Consider the following 12,289-nt stretch of genomic DNA (forward strand, 5'->3'; position numbering starts at 1 on the left):
CTTCCTCTTAGTATGCCTTGGAAAAGGCTGACTGCCCACTTTATAAATTAACCCAACAATGGCTGTACAATACTATAATTGTATGGTACTAATCAGAGCCCTTTGGATCAGATTTACTTTGTGGACTCTGTTTCCTTGGGCTAATTTTTCCCTGCTGCAGTTGGAAGTTGTTGTGTATGGTGTCAGGAAGACTTTCATTTTGTAGGAAGAGTAGCTTATTGTGTGGTTTTGGAGCTGAAAATAAATATTCCACACATGGGGATACATGACATTTCCTGTCTTACTTTGTTAAAAGCCCTAGCCGCAGTAGCTCAGAGAGATTATGGTCTAATTATTTTATTCCTGATATGACTTCCACAAATGTAGCTTTATTAATTTTAATACATGATGAAGTATTTCATGAATCAGAGAAAGAAGTTAAGACATGAGCTGAGTTGGATAACTAAATGTTACTGTGCTCATGAAAATATGGATAAACACTTTCTAGACTCTCTCAAGTACTTACAGTAATAATGAAAAAGTATTTGAAACTTTGTATTTATATGAATGCTTCGACACTTTGTTCATTAAGTTTTCTACGAGTCTCTGAAATGCTTTCCATTAACCTTTTCTTTAGTTTCATAATTTATTCATGTTGGTTTAATTTTTGAACTAAGAGGTCTTCTATACTCAAGGAAAGAAATATTTTCTTAATACACATGTTTCACAACCTTTTTTTCTTGAAGAGGTATATTCAAATGCAAATTCATAGTTTTTCCAGGAATGTTTCCTAGAAAAAATTTGCTACATTTTTTAACACCTAAAATAGAAGGAAAATAAGCAGAAAATGTTTTTGCAAGACTAACTTCTTCTACTCCACCAAAAACAACTAGTCATGCTTCTCAATGGAAGCAGCGTCCTCTAGTGGATAAAGTTTCAATAATGTAAACTTTTTTAAAAAACAAATTTTCTTTGAGGTGAAATTCACATAATATAACCATTTTAAAGTGTATGATTCAGTGGTATTTTGTGTACTCACAATGTTATGCAACAACCAGCTCTCACTAGGTTCAAAACTTTTTAATCGCTCCATAAATAACTCATAACCATTGGGTAATCACTCCCTATTCTGCCCTCCCATCCCCTTGTAAGCTCTACTATGCTTTCTGTCTCTATGGATTTGCTTATTCTGAATATATCACATAAAGGGAAACATACAATATGGGAACTTTTGTGTCTGGTTTCTTTCATTTAGCATATTGTTTTCAAGGTTTATATCAGTACTTCATCCCTTTTTATTGTAGAATAATATTTCATTGTATGTATATACCACAATTTGTTTACCTGTTCATTCAATGATGAAATTTGGGTTGTTTCCACGTTTTTTCTGTTATGAGTAATCCTGTTATAAACATTTGTGTACAAGTTTCTGTGTGAATATATATTTCCATTTCTCATGGTTAAATACCTTGGAGTGGAATTGTTGGGTCATATGGTAAGTCCATGTTTAACTTTTTGAAGAACCATAGAAAGAAAAAAAAAGGGCCAACCAAGACACATCAGAAACCATAGGTTTCCTAAAATATTGGCATGTTTTGCAAGAGAATGCTTGTTAGTGGGGAAAATAATGGGAATAGTTATAGCTACTTATATTTCCCTCTAATAATGCCAATCTTTTATAGAAAGCCTTTCTAGAATTGAGCATGTGGTGATAATCCCTCTTACCCCATGAAGATTGAGTTCAATGATATACTATAAGATTTATCAATTAAAATATATATGATTATTTATGTATACCAAGATGTTTGAGTTATCTCCTGTTGCATTTTGACTTCTAAATAAGTTTTTCTCCTTTTCTTGAATCCTTTCTATCTGAAAAACATGACATTTTCTTGTTTCAAATAACAGGAATTCAGATATCAATTACATCAATTTGGAGGGGAAAAAACATTGCTCCCCTCCAAGTTTGACATTTATAAACTTATAGTAATGTTGAGATTTTGCATATTAAGACTCAAAGTTCAGAGAATTGAATAAAGTATAGGCTCTAGAATAGGAAGAAATAAGGGAAGTTCTTGTCTCACAGGAAAGGGAAAACATTTCCTGTTACTGGTCAGTGGAGCAAAAGAAGAGAAAAAATTAAGAGAAGGGGATTAGATATGAGTGACCTGATTCTCTCTCCCACCTCATAGTTGAAACTAATATTGGAGGTGGTGGTGGTAGACCATTACCATTCGAGGATAGATTTAAGTGACTCTCAAACAGAGGGCATATTCTGCACTTTTCAGGACATAGCCTAAGAAATTTGAAAGATGTTTAGAGATGACCCCATTTGGCAAATCCTAGGAGCAATGTGGTGCTGTCCTGTAGGTACAGGAAGGATCGAGAGAGTGGTTACAATGTCACATGGTCTGCTCCTAACAGGTAAGAGGATCCAGACTTTGGAGCTCTGGCATGGGAGAGGTAGAAGGCAAAGTATGAAAGAGCTAAAAACACAGTGGATCAGAGATATCTGGAGGCACTATGTGGAAAAGAGGGAATTTGAATCAAGAAACTTCAGTGTCTCTGTTCATGTGAAATCCATCTGCGGCCAGCAAATGATTCCTGTTCATAGCAAAGCAAATCAGTGTTGTCAGATAGAGATCATAGATCTCTGTAAGTCAGTCCTCACTTGATCCTGCTGTTTGGGTTCTTATGGATTTTCTCATTAATTAAGGAGTTAAATGAAATCTTGGACTTTTAAAAAATTTGTATGAGAGACATGGCTTTAGGTGTTTTTTGGGGAAATTATCATTTTACAGAAAATAATGTCACCATCAAAATACTAATATAGAAAAAAATATTACCTTAGAAATCTATATCTACTTAAAATATCCTTCAAAATTGAAAATAAAAAAGAAACACTTTTCGGCAAATTAAACTTCAGAGACTCAATAAGAGTGGACCCACAGTAAAGAAAATACTAAAGGGAGTTTTTTTTCAGGCAGAAGACAAATGATTCATAAGTAATGAAATTCAAGAAGGAATAAAAAGCATTAATATTATGGGAAATCTAAGTGAGTATTGGCTGTAACAATAATGCCTTCCAGAGTTTAAATATAGGTAAAATGAAAATATAAGACAATAATACACAACAGATGACAGGGGTGAAGTAGAAAAAGAGTATTCTCATGTCCTAGCAAAGTATAGAAGCTGGTAAAAGTACTAATTTATTCTATTTTATTTTTTAACATCTTTATTGGAGTATAATTGCTTTAAAATGTTGTGTTATTTGCTGCTGTATAACAAAGTGAATCAGCTATATGTATACATATATCCCCATATCCCCTCCCTCTTGTGCCTCCCCGCCACCCTCCCTATCCCACCCCTCTAGGTGGTCACAAAGCACCAAGGTGATCTCCCCGTGCGATGCAGATGCTCCCCACTAGTTATCTATTTTACATTTGGAAGTGTGTGTATGTCAATGCTACTCTCTCACTTCATCCCAGCTTAAGCTTCCCCCTCCCTGTGTCCTCGAGTCCATTCCCTACATCTACGTCTTTATTCCTGTCCTGCCCCTAGGTTCTTCAGAACCGTTTTTTTCTTTTTTTTTTTTTTTTTGATTTCATATATGTGTGTTAGCATACGGTATTTGTTTTTCTCTTTCTTACTTCACTCTGTATGACAGACTCCAGGTCCATCCACCTCACTGCAAATAATTCAAGTTTGTTTCCTTTTATGGCTGAGTAATAATCCACTGTATATATATTTCACATCTTCTTTATCCTTTCATCTGTCAATGGACACTTAGGTTGCTTCCATGTCCTGGCTATTGTAAATAGAGCTGCAATGAATATTGTGGTATATGACTCTTTTTGAATTATGGTTTTCTCAGGGTATATGCCCAGTAGTGGGATTGCTGGGTCATATGGGAGTTCTATTTTTAGTTTTTTAAGGAAGCTCCATACTGTTCTCCATAGTGGCTGTATCAATTTACATTCCCACCAACAGTGCAAGAGGGTGCCTTTTCTCCACACCCTCTCCAACATTTATTGTTTGTAGATTTTTTGATGATGGCCATTCTGACTGGTGTGAGGTGATACTTCCTTGTGGTTTTGATTTGCATTTCTCTAATGATTAGTGACGCTGAGCATCCTTTCATGTGTTTGTTGGCAATCTGTATATCTTCTATGGAGAAATGTCTATTTAGATCTTCTGCCCATTTTTGGATTGAGCTATTTATTTTTTTGATATTGAGCTGAATGAACTGCTCATATATTTTGGAGATTAATCCTTTGTCAGTTGCTTCATTTGCAAACATTTCTCCCATTCTGAGGGTTGCATTTTCATCTTGTTTATGGTTTCCTTTGCTGTCAAAAGCTTTAAAGTTTTATTAGGTCCCATTTGTTTATTTTTCTTTTTACTTCCCTTTCTGTAGAAGGTGGGTCAAAAAGGATCTTGCTGTGATTTATGTCAGAGTGTTCTTCCTAAGTTTTCCTCTAAGGGTTTAATAGTGTCTGGCCTTACATTTAGGTCCTTAATCCATTTTGAGTTTATTTTTTGTGTATCATGTTAGGAAGTATTCTAATTTCATTCTTTTACATGTAGCTGTCCAGTTTTCCAAGCACCACTTATTGAAGAGGCTGTCTTTTCTCCATTGTGTACGCTTGCCTCCTTTATCAAAGATAAAGTGACCATATGTGCGTGGGTTTGTCTCTGGGCTTTCTATCCTGTTCCATTGATCTATATTTCTGTTTTTGTGCCAGTACCATAATGCCTTGATTACTGTAGCTTTGTAGTATAGTCTGAAGTCAGGGAGCCTGATTCCTCCAGCTCTGTTTTTCGTTCTCAAGATTGCTTTCGCTATTTGGGATCTTTTGTGTTTCCATACAAATTGTGAAATTTTTCTTTCAGGTCTGGGAAAAATGCCATTGGTAGTTTGATAGGGATTGCATCGAATCTGTGGATGGTTTTGGGTAGTATAGTCTTTTTCACAATGTTGATTCTTCCAGTCCAAGAACATGGTATATCTCTCCATCTGTTTATATCATCTTTAATTTCTATCATCAGTGTCTTATAGTTTTCTGCATAAAGTCTTTTTTCTCCTTAGGTAGGATTATTCCTAGGTATTTTATTTTTTGTTGCAATGATAAATGGGAGTGTTTCCTTAATTTCTCTTTCAGATTTTTCATCATTAGTGTATAGGAATGCAAGAGATTTCTGTGCATTAATTTGTATCCTGCTACTTTATGAAGTTCATTGATTAGCTCTAGTAGTTTTCTGGTAGCATGTTTAGGATTCTCTATGTATTGTATGATATCATCTGCAAACAGTGACACCTTTACTTCTTTTCTGATTTGGATTCCTTTTATTTATTTTTCTTCTCTGATTGCTGTCGCTAAAACTTCCAAAATTATGTTGAATAATAATGGTGAGAGTGGGCATCCTTGTCTTGTTCCTGATTTTAGAGGAAATGGTTTCAGTTTTTCACCACTGAGAATGATGTTGGCTGTGGGTTGTTCATATATGGTCATTATTATGTTGTTGTAACTTCCCTCTATGCCTATGTTCTGGAGAGTTTTATCATAAATGGGTGTTGAGTTTTGTCAAAAGCTTTTTTGGCATCTATTGAGATTATCATGTGGTTTTTATCCTTCAGTTTGTTATTACGGTTTATCACATTGATTGATCTGCGTATATTGAAGAATCCTTGCATTCCTGGAATAAACCCCACTTGATCATGGTGTATGATCCTTTTAATGTGCTGTTGGATTCTGTTTGCTAGTATTTTGTTGAGGATTTTTGCATCTATGTTCATCTGGGATATTGGTCTGTAGTTGTTTTTTTGTGTGTGTGTGTGTGACATCTTTGTCTGGTTTTAGTATCAGCGTGATGGGAATCTTGTAGAAGGAGTTTGGGAGTGTTCCTCCCTCTGCTGTATTTTGGAAGAGTTTGAGAAGGATTGGTGTTAACTCTTCTCTAAATGGTTGATAGAGTTCACATGTGAAGCTATCAGGTCCTGGGCTTTTGTTTGCTGGAAGAGTTTTAATCACAGTTTCAATTTCAGTGCTTGTGATTGGTCTGTGTATATTTTCAATTTCTTCCTGGTTCAGTCTCGGAAGGTTGTGTTTTTCTAAGATTTGTCCATTTCTTCCAGGTTGTCCATTTTATTGGCATATAGTTGCTTGTAGTAATCGCTCATTGTCCTTTGTATTTCTGCAGTGTCAGTTGTTACTTCTCCTTTTTCATTTCTAATTCTATTGATTTGAGTTTTCTTTTTTTCTTCATGAGTCTGGCTAGTGGTTTATCAATTTTGTTTATCTTCTTAAAGAACCAACTTTTAGTTTTATTGATCTTTGCTATTGTTTCCTTCATTTCTTATTCATTCATTTCTGATCTGTTCTTTATGATTTCTTTCCTTCTGCTAACTTTGTGTTTTTTTTTTTGTTCTTCTTTCTCTAATTGCTTAGGGTGTAAGGTTAGGTTGTTTATTTGAGATTTTTCTTGTTTACTGAGGTAGGATTGTATTGCTATAAACTTCCCTCTTAGAACTGCTTTTGCTGCATTCCATAGGTTTTGGGTTGTCTGGTTTTCACTGTCATTTGTTTCTAGGTATTTTTTGAGTTCTTTGATTTCTTCGGTGATCTCTTGGTTATTTAGTAGAGTATTTGTATTTATATTTGTATTCCATGTATTTGTATTTGTATTCCATGTATTTGTATTTTTCACAGTTTTTTCCCTCTAATTGATATCTTGTCTCATAGTCTTGAGGTCAGAAAAGATACTTGATATGATTTCAATTTCCTTAAATTTATCAAGGCTTGATTTGTGACCCAAGATATGATATATCCTAGAGAATGTTCCACAAGCACTTGAGAAGAGAGTTTATTCTGTTGTTTTGGGGTGGAATGTCCTATAAATGTCAATTAAGTCCATCTTGTTTAACGCATCATTTAAAGCTTGTGTTTCCTTATTCATTTTCATTTTGGATGATCAATTCATTGGTGAAATTGAGGTGTTAAAGTCCCCTACTATTACTGTTCTACTGTCGATTTCCCCTCTTATGACTGTTAGCATTTGCCTTATGTATTGATGTTCTCCTATGTTGTGCATAAATATTTTCAATTGTTATAGCTTCTTCTTGGATTGATCCCTTGATCATTATGTAGTGTCCTTTTTTGCCCCTTGTAATTGTCTTTATTTTAAAGTCTATTTTGTCTGATGTGAGAATTGCTACTCCAGCTTTCTTTTGATTTCCATTTGCATGGAATATCTTTTTCCATCCTTTCACTTTCAGTCTGTATGTGTCCCTAGGTCTGAAGTGGATCTCTTGTAGATAGCATATTTACAGGTCTCGTTTTTGTATCTTTTCAGCCAGTCTGTGTCTTTTGGTTGCAGCATTTAATCCATTTACATTTAAGGTAATTATCGATATGTATGTTCCTTTTATCATTTTCTTAATTGTCTTGGGTTTTTTTTTGTAGGTCATTTCCTTCTCTTGTGTTTCCTGCCTAGATAAGTTCCTTTAGCATTTGTTTTAAAGCAGGTTTTGTGGTGCTGAATTCTCTTAACTTTTGCTTGTCTGTAAAAGTTTAACTTTTTCTGTCAAATCTGAATGAGATCCTTGCTGGGTAGAGTAGTCTTGGTTGTAGGTTATTCCCTTTCATCACGTTAAATATGTCCTGCTACTCCCTTCTGGCTTGCAGAGTTTCTGCTGAAAGATCTGCTGTTAACCTTATGGGGATTCCCTTGTATGTTATTTGTTGCTTTTCCCTGCTGCTTTTAATATTTTTACTTTGTATTTAATTTTTGATAGTTTGATTAATATGTGTCTTGGGCTGTTTCTCCTTGGATTTATCCTGTATGGGACTCTCTGTACTTCCTGGACTTGACTATTTCCTTTCCCATGTTAGGAAAGTTTTCAACTATAATCTCTTCAAACATTTTCTCAGACCCTTTCTTTTTCTCTTCTTCTTCTGGGACCCCTATAATTTGAATGTTGGTGCATTTAATGTTGTCCCTGAGGTCTCTGAGACTGTCCTCAATTCTTTTCATTCTTCTTTCTTTACTCTGCTCTGTGGTAGTTATTTCCACTGTTTTATCTTCCAGGTCACTTATCTGTTCTTCTGCCTCAGTTATTCTGCTATTGATTCCTTCTAGAGAATTTTTAATTTCATTTATTGTGTTGTTCATCATAGTTTGTTCACTCTTTAGGTCTTCTAGGTCCTTGTTTAAACGTCTTTTTTTTTTCTTTTTCTCCATTCTATTTCCAAGATTTAGGATCATCTTTACTATCATTACTCTGAATTCTTTTTCAGGTAGACTGCCTACTTCCTCTTCATTTGTTTGGTCTGGTGGGATTTTACCTTGCTCCTTCATCTGCTGAATATTTCTCTGTCTTCTCATTTTGCTTAACTGACTGCGTTTGGTGTCTCCTTTTTGAAGGCTGCAGGTTTGTAGTTCCCATTGTTTTTGGTGTCTGCCCCCAGAGGGTAAGGTTGGATCAGTGGGTTGTGTAGGCTTCCTGGTGGAGGGGACTGGTGACTGTTTTCTGGTTGGTGTGGCTGGATCTTGTCTTTCTGGTGGGCAGGGCCACGTCCTGCAGTGTGTTTTGGGGTGTCTGTGAACTTATTTGATTTTAGACAGCCTCTCTCTTAATGGGTGGGGTTGTGCTGCTGTCTTGCTACTTGTTTGGCCTGGGGCATCCAGCACTGGAGCTTTCTGGCCATTGAGTGGAGCTGGGTCTTAGCGTTGAGACAGATATCTCTGGAAGAGCTCTCACCAGTTGATATTACGTGAGGCCAGGAGGTCTCTGGTGGTCCAATGTCCTGAACTCAGCTCTCCCACCTCAGAGGCTCAGGCTTGACACTAAGCTGGAGCACCAAGATCCTGTCAGCCACACGGCTCAGAAGAAAAGGGAGAAAAAAAAGAAATAAATATAAATAAATAAATAAAATAAAGAATAAAAAACTTATTAAAATACCAATTTAAAAAGTAATAATAATAATAATAAAGAGAGCAACCAAACCAATAAAGAAATCTACCAATGATAACAAGCACTAAAAACTATACTAAGATAAACATAAAAATCAGATACAAGTCAGTTGCAGACAGCAAACCCCAAGTCTACTGTTGCTCCCAAAGACCACTGCCTCAATTTTGGGTAGATTCATTGTCTATTCAGGTATTCCACAGATTCAGGGTACATTAAGTTGATTGTGGGGATACAATCCAGGGCTCCTGAGGCTGCTGGGAGAAATTTCCCTTTCTCTCCTTTGTTCGCACAGCTCTTGGGGTTCAGCTTTGGATTTGGCCTACCTCTGTGTGTAGGTTGCCCTCAGGCTTCTGTTCCTGCCCAGACAGGATGGGGTTAAAGCAGCGGCTGATTAGGGGGCTCTGGCTCACTCAGTCCAGGGGAAAGGAGGGGTCTGGTAGTTATAATTGGAATGCCAGGCAAGCCTGTGGCAGCAGAGGCTGGTGTGATGTTGCAACAGCCTGAGGCATGCCTTGTATTCCCCCGGGGAAGTTGTCCCTGGATCACAGGACCCTGGCAGTGGCGTGTTGCACAGGCTTCCAGGGTGGGTGTATGGATAGAGACCTGTGCTTGCACACAGGCTTCTTGGCTGCAGCAGCAGTGTTAGTGTCTCATGCCTGTCTCTGGTGTCCATGTGATAGCCGTGGCTCCTGCCTGTCTCTGGAGCTCATTTAAATGGTGATCTGAACCCCTCTCCTCAAGCACCAGGAAACAATGGCCTCTTGCCTCTTAAGCAGGTCTAGACTTATTCCTGGACTCCCTGCTGGCTAGCTGTGGTGCACTAGCCCCCTTCAGGCTGTGTTCACACAGCCAACCCCAGTCTTCTCCCTGGGATCCAACCTCTGAAGCCCGATCCTCAGCTCTCAGCCCCTGCCCGCCCTGGCGGGTGAGCAGACAAGCCTCTCGAGCTGGTGAGTGCTGGTCGGCACTGATCCTCAGTGTGGGAATCTCTCTGCTTTGCCCTCTGCACCCCTGTTACTGTGCTCTCCTCCAAGGCTCCAAAGATTCCAACCCACACCCAGCCCATGTATCTGCCCGTGAAGGGGCTTCCTAGTGTGTGGAAACTTTTCCTCCTTCACAGCTCCCTCCCAGAGGTGCAGGTCCCATCCCTATTCTTTTGTCTCTATTTTTTCTTTTTTCTTTTGCCCTACTCAGGTACGTGGGGGAGTTTCTTGCCTTTTGGGAGGTCTAAGGTCTTCTGCCAGTGTTCAGTAGGTGTTCTGTAGGAGTTGTTCCACATGTAGATGTATTTCTGATGTTCTTGTGGGGAGGAAGGTGATCTCCACGTCTTACTCCTCTGCCATCTTGAAGGTCCCCCCCTAATTTATTTTAGAATTTAATAAGTCACAGAAGCATGTGGCAGTTGGTGGGGTAGCTAAAAACAATATAATAACAAAATGTATAAAATTAAAAAAATACCAATAATGAATCCAAAAGAAGTCGTCAATTTAAATCTAAATGTATTGTGTGTGTGTGTGTGTGTGAAAGATTGTTAGATAAGGATTGTCAGACTGGATACAAAATAAAACATCCATATTCAATATTGAATATGAAGTTACAGAAACATTAAAGGTAAAACAATGAGAAGAGATATACCATGCAACCACCATCTAAGTGAAAGCCACTGTAGATATAGTAATATCAGACAAAGTGAATTTAGGGCAATTATTAGAGATTATTACTAGCAATTATTATTACTATCATTACTAGAAATTAAGGAGGCTATTTCATAATGATAAAAGGGTCTATCTACTACAAAAATGTAGCAATTATATATTTTAGGTGTTAACAAATATCAAATAACAAAATAAAAATCAAAAAATATATAGCAGAAGTTAACAGGACTTAACAGTGAAACAAACAAATTCATAAATACATTGGGAGATTTTCACATACCCTTTTGGTAAATGATTGAAAAAACAGAAGAAATCAGTAAAGATGTATTCTGAATGAGAAGGCCAATAAACTTGATCTCTTAAACATATAAAACACTGCATCTAATAAATGAATAATGAATTTCATTTTCAACCACACATGAAACTTATGTTACATTTGATAGATGCTGAGCTAAGAAGCAATTCCTCTCAAATGTTAAATGGTTAAAATTATTCAGGGTATATTATCTGAATAAACAGAAATTAAATTGGAAGTCAAAACAAATATATCTAGATACTCTTGAAGTATTTGGAAATTTAGCAGTACTCTTCTAAACTTCCAATAAGATAAGTCAAAGTCACAATAGAACTTAGAAAATATTTTTAACTGAATGGTAACAAAATAAAATATAACAAAATTTGTAGATGTTATTAAAGTCATGCTTAGAGAGAAATATATAGCCTAAATGCATTTACTAAAAAAACAATAAAGGCTACAAATCAATTTCAATAATTTAGAAAATAATGGAAAATAAAAATCATAGAAATAGAAGAAAGTAAGTTATAAATATAAATTCAAAAAAACCCCCAATGAAATAGAAAAGGATATACAGTAGAAAAGATGTCAAAAGCCAAAAGTTGGTTCTTTGAAAGATTGAATAACAAAAAGAAAAAAGTCACAAAATACCAATATCAGGAATCAAAAAAGGGTCATTAATACAGATTCTACAGATTTGTAGAAGATAACAAAGTTACAAACAACTTTATGTGAATAAATTTGAAATTTCATTTGAAATGGACAAATTCCTTGAAAAATTTGTTACAGAAACTGAAACAAGAAACAGCAAATCTGAATGGTTCTCTATTAAAGAAAAAAACTAAGAACTTGGGCTTCCCTGGTGGTGCAGTGGTTGAGAGTCCGCCTGCCGATGCGGGGGGACACGGGTTTGTGCCCCGGTCCGGGAGGATCCCACATGCGTGGAACGGCTGGGACCGTGAGCCATGGCCGCTGAGCCTGCGTGTCCAGAGCCTGTGCTCCGCAACGGGAGAGGCCACAACAATGAGAGGCCCCTGTACCGCAAAACAAAACAAAACAAAACAAAACAAAAAAACAAAAACTAAGAACTTGTACACAAAACCAACCAGCCCCAGAAGCCTTCACTAGTAAATTATCCAAACAGTTAAGGGAAAATTAATACCAATCTTAATCTCTACCAGAGAACAAAAAGGTGAAAACCTTTTTCATCTTGTTTTAAGAGGTTAGCATAACTTTACAATCAAAATCTAACCAGCACATTAAAAGAAAGAAAAATTACAAGCCAAACTCTTTCACAAAAATAGATGTAAGAATATGAAACAAAATATGAAAAAAATGAAACATGGCAATATATGAAATTGATAATGCAAGTGACCAAATTGAATT

The sequence above is a fragment of the Mesoplodon bidens genome (assembly GCF_964165515.1).
Source record: "Mesoplodon bidens genome assembly, chromosome: 8".
NCBI classification, from domain to species: Eukaryota; Metazoa; Chordata; class Mammalia; order Artiodactyla; family Ziphiidae; genus Mesoplodon; species Mesoplodon bidens.